General features: G+C 32.9%; 1 long non-coding RNA gene across 1 annotated transcript; it reads left to right on the top strand.

Moving 5' to 3' along the window:
• Nucleotides 1-4100: 4100 nt before the first annotated feature.
• LOC133878313 (uncharacterized) lies at nt 4101-6424 on the top strand. The gene is made up of 2 exons (XR_009901875.1): nt 4101-4621; nt 6076-6424. It is a non-coding gene; the product is annotated as an uncharacterized LOC133878313 (long non-coding RNA).
• Nucleotides 6425-7872: the final 1448 nt, after the last annotated feature.

The raw sequence follows: 7872 nt of genomic DNA on the forward strand, positions 1-7872 counted from the left end.
CTCTCTCTAACCAAAAAGGCCAACCATTCGGCAACCACCTCCGGACGGCGGGACACCCGCACAGTCGGTATCTCTCACTCTCTCTCAGCTCAGTTCCCTCTCTCTCTCTCTCGGTTTACAGAGCATTATATTTATTTATTTATTTTCTCTCAAAAAATGCAGGTACATGTACAAGCAACCATCTTTAAACTACAAAATTCACTGTGACTAATTTTTTGTTTTGCATTTTTTGATACAACTTTGTATATTTTATTGATTTTTCTGTGATTTTTGCCTAATTCTTTTCATTGTCCAATACTTGAAAATATGGAATATATACTTGTAAAAAAAAAAAAAAAATCCATACAATGTTACTGATTTTAAGTGAATTATATATATATATATATATATATATATATATATATATATATATATATATATATATGATTTTTTTTTTATATCTTTTTTTGCTGCGGTTGGTCATTACGTAGATGTTGGGCTTTATTGGTATTTTTTTTTTTTTTTAAATTATTGATGTGATGATATTTGAGATATATTTGAGTGTGCTACTATGAATTTAGTGTGCTATTGTGAATTTTGGTATTTTTAGGAACTAGCAGAAAGGAAAAATATCCGCTATCATTTTAACTTTATAAAAATATGATCGTAAGCAACAATGGCAAACTAAAATTAAAATACAAAATCATAATCAACAAATTGTGCTATGAATATATGTAAATTGTGGGGGGAGGCGGAAATTGCTACTAATATATATAAATTTTATGTATTTTCGGAAAAAAAAAATAAAAAAAAACATATATTCCACCGTCCACCATTTACAATAATATTCATAATACAAAATTTAAAACAAACGTCTTAAATCATCAATTGCGACGAAAACGTTTTTTATCTTTCATTTTTAACTTTAATTGTTTATGTGTGGAGACTACAGATTTATAAGAAAAATTTGGTATCTTCAGAGGAAAAAAAAATGTGAAAATAAAATTAATAAAATTTCCCACATATGCATATATAAACATAATATACGGGATCCACAGTTTAAAGCAAACGCCAAATTTGCACACTTTAATCGACCACGTCCTTACAATTTTTTTTTTTTTTTTTAAAGTTTAACTGTTGATGTGAGAAAGTTAAAAAAAATCTGAAGGTGCTATGAATACAGATGAATTTTACTGTCCTCGAAAAAAAGGAAAAAATCATCAAAAAAAAAAGGACTCCCTACGACAATGCATATTTAACATAATATACAGAATGCATAATTTAAAATAAATGCCAAATTCAAACAATTTAATCGGCCACGTTCTTACCTTTTATTTTTTACTTTTTTTTAAAAAAAAGTTTAATTGTTGATGTGAGAAGGTTATAAAAATCCCAAGGTGTTATGAATACAGATGAATTTTACTGTCCTCGAAAAAAAAAAATTAATTACCCTGCGACAATGCATAAATAACATAATATACGGGCTCCACAGTTTAAAACAAACGTCAAATTTGCACACTTTAATCGGCCACGTTCTTACATTTTTTTTTTTTTTTTTTTTTTTTTTAAGTTTAACTCTTGATCTAAGAAGGTTATAAAAATCCCAAGGTGCTATGAATACAGATGAATTTTATTGTCCTCGAAAAAAGAGGAAAAGATCAAAAAAAAAAAAAAAAAAGGACTCCCTGCGACAATGCATATTTAACATAATATACAGAATGTATAGTTTAAAATAAACGCCAAATTCAAACACTTTAATCAACCACGTTCTTACCTTTATTTTTTACTTTTGTTTTTTGTTTTTAAGTTTAATTGTTGATGTGAGAAGGTTATAAAAATCCCAAGGTGTTATGAATACAGATGAATTTTACTGTCCTCGAAAAAAAGAATAACACAAAAAAAAAAAAAAAAAAATGTGACCCTGCTACAATTCGTAAATAACATAATATACGGGATCCACAGTTTAAAACAAACATCAAATTTGCACACTTTAATCAGCCACGTTCTTACTTTTTTCTTTTTCTTTTTCTTTTTTTTTTTTTTTTTTTTTTTTTTTTTTTTTTTTAAGTTTAACTGTTGATGTGAGAAGGTTATAAAAATCCTAAGGTGCTATGAATACAGATGAATTTTACTGTCCTCGAAAGAAAGGAAATTTTTTTAAAAAAAAAAAAAAAAACCAAAAAATAAGGACTCCCTACGACAATGCATATTTAACATAATATACTAAATGCATAGTTTAAAATAAACGCCAAATTCAAACACTTTAATTGGCCACGTTCCTACCTTTTATTTTTCACTTTTTTATTTTTTATTTTTAAGTTTAATTGTTGATGTGAGAAAGTTATAAAAATCCCAAGGTGTTACGAATACAGATGAATTTTACTACCCTTGAAAAAAAAAACAAAAAACACAAAAGAAAAAAAAAATTTACCCTGCGATAATGCGTAAATAACATAATATACGGGATCCACAGTTTAAAACAAATCCCAAATATAGATGATGTCAGAAGGTTATTAAAATTGCAATGGTGCTATGAATATAGATGAATTTTACGGTCCTCGAATTAAGAAAAAAAAAAAGAAAGAAAAAAAGAAGGGTGATGTGAGAAGGTTCTAAAAATTTAAAACAATACTCGGAATCAATAGCTTAAAACAAACATTAAATTAAAACAAGAGCAACGACCCAGTTTTTTTTTTATATATAAGTTTTTACTCTAATAAATTTAAGCACTTTAATTGCTCAAATCAAAGTTCTTAATTTGTTTCGGTCTGTTAATTCACGTACAGAAAAATATGGATAAGTCTTGGATGTCAGCACGTAGGGGTACGACACAGTATAATGACAGGTGTAGAGCGTTGGTAGCATTTGCCATTAGTAATTGTACGGCCACCGATGGTAAAATTTACTACCTATGTAAGTTGTCAAAATAAATAACCAGGAAATTTCTCTCCTTACTAAAATTGCTAACTGCAACCATGTAAGTGAATTTTAACAATCGCAAACGCTTCCGCTTAGGTGGTGAGAAGTTATTTTTATAACCACCGGTTAACAGTTATTATGTTTATAACTAGCGGTTTGAAAATCGCTTTTTAATTTAGGCTTTGGGTCGGTTTTGAGCCAATTTTTGGGTTCATTTTAATTTTTTTAAAAAAATAATAATAATCTTTGGATCTTTTCGTACAAAATTAACAAATCTAAAAACAAATCCAAAATATCTATTAAAAAAATACAAATCCAAATAATGATCAAATACAAACAAATTCAAAACTAAAACATAACAAATACAAATAACCAAATAAAAACAAATCCAAAACCAAAACTTTATCTTTTCAAATTTTTATATATATATATATATATATATAAAGGTAGATGGTTAGCAGTTACTAACCGCCTTCGCCTACTCCTAAAACCGCTTACTATCTCCATCTAGGCGATTTTAGCAGTTCAAAAATGGTTAGCAGTTATAAGCGGTTAGCGATTGCAGAGCGGTTATAACCACTCCATTTGTACATGCTTATCCCAACCGCACGCCCAAGGCAAAAATGGGTTATGTCACGCCTCAATTCTTGTACCCTATGCTCCCCAAACAAATATATCTTTTTCAGGTTGACGGTTTTGTCACTGCTTCATTCTAAAAATGACGGCCATGTCTCCAAAATAGAGAAAAGTGGTTTTTAGCTACTTTGGTGAGTAAAATTTGATGAGACTACTAGGAATACTTTAACATAGGTTGATAATAAAAATTAATATAATAAAATTTAGATTCGAGATAATATATATTCTATTGGGATATCCTTTCATAGCCAATATCCTTTTTCAATCAAACGGTATCCTCCATCGAGATTTGAATTTGAGTTTACCGAACCTTACCTTCCCCAAATTTCCTACATTTCCGACCTTATGCCATCCTTTCCAGTCTAATAGCAAGCCACGGCGTTGCAGAGGAAGCTTTTTAAAGTTCCTCTAACTACCTCACCATTTTAACTATTCACTAGAAAAATGCTATACGTGAGCCCTTCTTCCGTCCCTCTTCCACCTCTTTTCCTTAGGTGGCATTTTTTTTTTCATTTTTTAACAGAAAAAAAAAAAAAAAAAAAAAAAAAAAAAAAAAAAAGAAAAAAAGAAAAAAAGTTGAAAACGCCGGTGGTCGACGTTTCAGATTCATTTCCAAAATTTCCCCCCATTTCCCAAATCTTCCCTTCTCCACCGTTCCCTCCCCCACCAACCAACCGACCGCCGCCTACAGACGAACTGCCGCCTACCAACACCGTCCCTCGCCCAACTCTCTCTCTCTCGAACCCAGCAGACTGAGCGTCGCCCACGAGCACTGCGGATCTCGATCTCTGACCTGGTCTGACAAGGAGCACCAGAGAGGACCACGAGCACCGCCGATCTCTGGTCAGTCTCCCTATTTCTCTCTCTCTCTCTCTCTCTCTCTCTCTCTCTCTCTCTCTCTCTCTCTCTCTCTCTCTCTCTCTCTCTCCGACTCTCTCTCTCTTTCACTCGGATCCAGCAGACCAACGCAGATCTCTGACGAGGAGCGCCAGAGCCGGCCTTTTTCTGGACTGCAGATCTACAATCAGTGCTATTCGATCCCCCTCCTTGTGCGACACCTCCTCTCCCAGTGTCTACAAAATCTCAGGTTTGTTTTTGAGTCTTTGATTGTATTTTGGGTAGAGTTTTGGAGTTTGTTTATGGGTCATTTTTAACTCTTTTGTTTTACTAGAATGATTCAACCTCTATAATGGCTTATGGTTTTACGAGAAAGAGTGTGTCTAATGATTTTCTTCTTGTTGCTATTGTCTCTGTTCTTGTTGTTACCATTACATGAACTCTGCGTTAATTAAGAGAGTTTTAACAAATGGGTCTTGCTGGGTTAGCCTCTGGATTATCATTTCAGAATTTTAGTCTAATAAATACCATCTGTTGCTTCCGAAGAGAGGCATTGTATTGTTGGTTGCCATGGGTATTAGATTTTTGGACTAGTGTGTTTCATTTTAGTCTAATAAATGACACTGTGTTTCACACATTTGTAATCAAGTCTTAAGGATCTGAGCAATTGACAAAGGAAAAGTTGATTGAAGAATTTTCCCAGGAATCCAACTCCTTACAGCCATTGTCTTCAGTTGGGTAGTATGAGAATCAAATTTAGTGTAGTCCATAGGTAATACGTAGTGGAGAACCTGATTAAAAGCTTTCTTTACAGGTTTTGATATACAGCAATGGATCCTATAAGGGAATGCATATTCTGTTATAAGTGAAGTATTCTTGCTAGGTGAATCAAATTTGTTAGTTAAAACGACTGTATTGTTGTTGGTTGTTAGTAGCAGACAATTTTGTTCTGTTTTCTTATGCCAGCTTCTCAAAGTTGTTGTTATTTAGCTAGTTCTTTGCTGAATCAGCATGTTACTTGTAAACCCACTGCTGCTTGTGCCCCTTGAGGGATCAAAGTTTTATGAGATATATGATTTTGATGCATAATGAGTTAGATTTTTTTGTTTGTTTGTTTTGGCATATGTTTATGTGCTCTTATTGTTTCCTTTGTCCTTTGCAAGCCATGTGATGTTAGGCAGTTTACTTCTTCTGTAATGACATTAATAGCTTGGTTAAATGTATAATCAGACAATTATTTTGGTAACCCACTGCCGTTTTCATGGGAATGCAGTTTTCGTAGTTATTTCCTTGAACTAAAGGGAAAAAGAAAAGGAAAGAGTTTCCATTGCATTATCCAATAATTAATTACCTTCCTAATAATCATATTCTAATTTTGCTTTGTGCACCAAGCAAGCATGTCCTGTTTATCTCATTTATTCCCTAGAATTGCAGCCATTTCTTGTCAATATAGCTGTCAGCATGCTTGTAATGTGGGCAAGAAACTCAAGGAGAAATTTATTTGCAGTTGTTTAGTGTTCTGTTTGCACTCTAGTACAGGTTTTGTTTGGTTTGTTGTATTTTATCTCTACTTGTGTGTAGTTGTCTAGTTTGATTTCCTTCTGAAGATTATAATTTTTGGTTCTAGCATTTTATATGGTGGAGTATTTGTACTATGTCACTTTGTAGACTAATTGGTGTGGTTCTATTTTGTGCACTTTGTAGACTGATTTGGATGGGGTTGCAAGCTTGTTAATTTTATCTATCAGGGATTCGGGGTCACTTAGAAGGTTTGAAGCTTATCTTGTTTTTTAAGTGCATGAGTGAGGCAACAATTGATTCTCACCCAACCAAAACAAAGCACCCAAAGATCATGGAAGCCGCTGAAACTGTTGATGATAAGATCATGGAAGTTGTTGAAACTCTTGACGATAAGATCAAAGAAGTTGATGAAGAGAAGGATGCAAGAGGAGTTAGAATAAGATGAACTTCATGTACTAAAGATATAGATTGTATTTTCAAACATTATGTAATCTCTTTTTAATTGTGTATGTACAACAGCTTTTTTTAACAAGATGTGATTATGTAAAATTGTCTAATGTATTAAAAGACTGAAACTTGAGTGTTAAAGTGGTGTAGATGGATTTAGGTTTATGGTTTATGAAAAATTGTTTGATGTGATAAAAAATAGAGAATAATCAAATTATATGAGATGAATACAACTGGACATAAATTGGCAAGTTGGATTTTTAAAGATGAGATTCAATGTATTATTTTTAGGGGTTGTATGGGGAGCATATATAGAACACTTGTTATTTGATTGTACGTGGGTTTAGCCCTCCTTATTCTTTTTATGGCACAAATAATTTAGAAACAAGTCTAACCTATCCAAGTCAGGTATGGCATCCAAAATATGGTTCAAACTAAATAATTGTTTAGAAATTCATTTGATTAGATTGTTTCAAGGTTTTGGTTATCGCGGATAGACATGTACAATAGTTAAATTTTATCATTTTCCTCTTTCTGGTAGGGTTGCAATTTGCCAATGGACTACTTTGCTAGCTGAAATTTCAATGTACATTCACATTAACTTGAAAAAGAATCATGCTTTTGCATTAACCTAATGCATAAAAATGATGAAACATTCTTCAAAGATAACCACATCATGATGCTTTTATTCATTTTGTATTGACAAAGACTAACACCACATCATGTGGTCTTATTCCCCTTAGAAAAGGTCTAGAGAAAAGTTCTGAATATAGCTCCATTAGGAAAATCACAACAAATAATTTGTCGTCAACTCCAATACAAAACTGAATTCCTATGTTGAAACATTCTTCAAAGATAATCACAATTTGCCTTTGTAAAATCAGTTGCAGATGAACATTCTTCAGAGATGATCACAAATTGCCTTTGTAAAATCGGTTGTCGATGAACTGCCACCAAGGTCAGCTGTTCTGTACTTCCCCTCTACAATTGTGTTGAGGATAGCATTTTAGATCTGATCAGCTTTGACATGGAACTTCAAATGGCGCAGCATTGTGACAGAACTCAACAGCAAAGTAGTTGGATTCGCCAAATTCTGAACAAATGCAACCAATTAACAAAGACGAGTTACATACCTTTTGTTTCAAAGGAAGTTATGCTGAAAAGAAACACGGAGTTACAAGTGGCTGATACAAGTGGAAGCCAATCTGTGAGGCTTGCGGGCAAAAAATAGAATTTAGAGGGCAAAACCCACGCCACAACTGCTGGCATGTGCTCCAAACTTGCCTCCACATGGGTTGAAGCTGCCACCCTTTAGAAAAACAAAATATCTAATGCTCTCCGGAATGATCTCATTTGCTTTGTTTCTTGGCTTCACTGTAGTACCTGTAGGAACAACCAGTACTCTATTTTACAAAGCTCTAACTTCCAAAATATTTAGATGAATATATATGCAGCATTGTCCCTTTGAAAGTTTGAAACACAAATAGACACGGAGGCAAGATTGAATATAACTGAACAAAGCAGCTAACACAT

Source organism: Alnus glutinosa, chromosome 9, assembly GCF_958979055.1.
Source record: "Alnus glutinosa chromosome 9, dhAlnGlut1.1, whole genome shotgun sequence".
Lineage (NCBI taxonomy): Eukaryota > Viridiplantae > Streptophyta > Magnoliopsida > Fagales > Betulaceae > Alnus > Alnus glutinosa.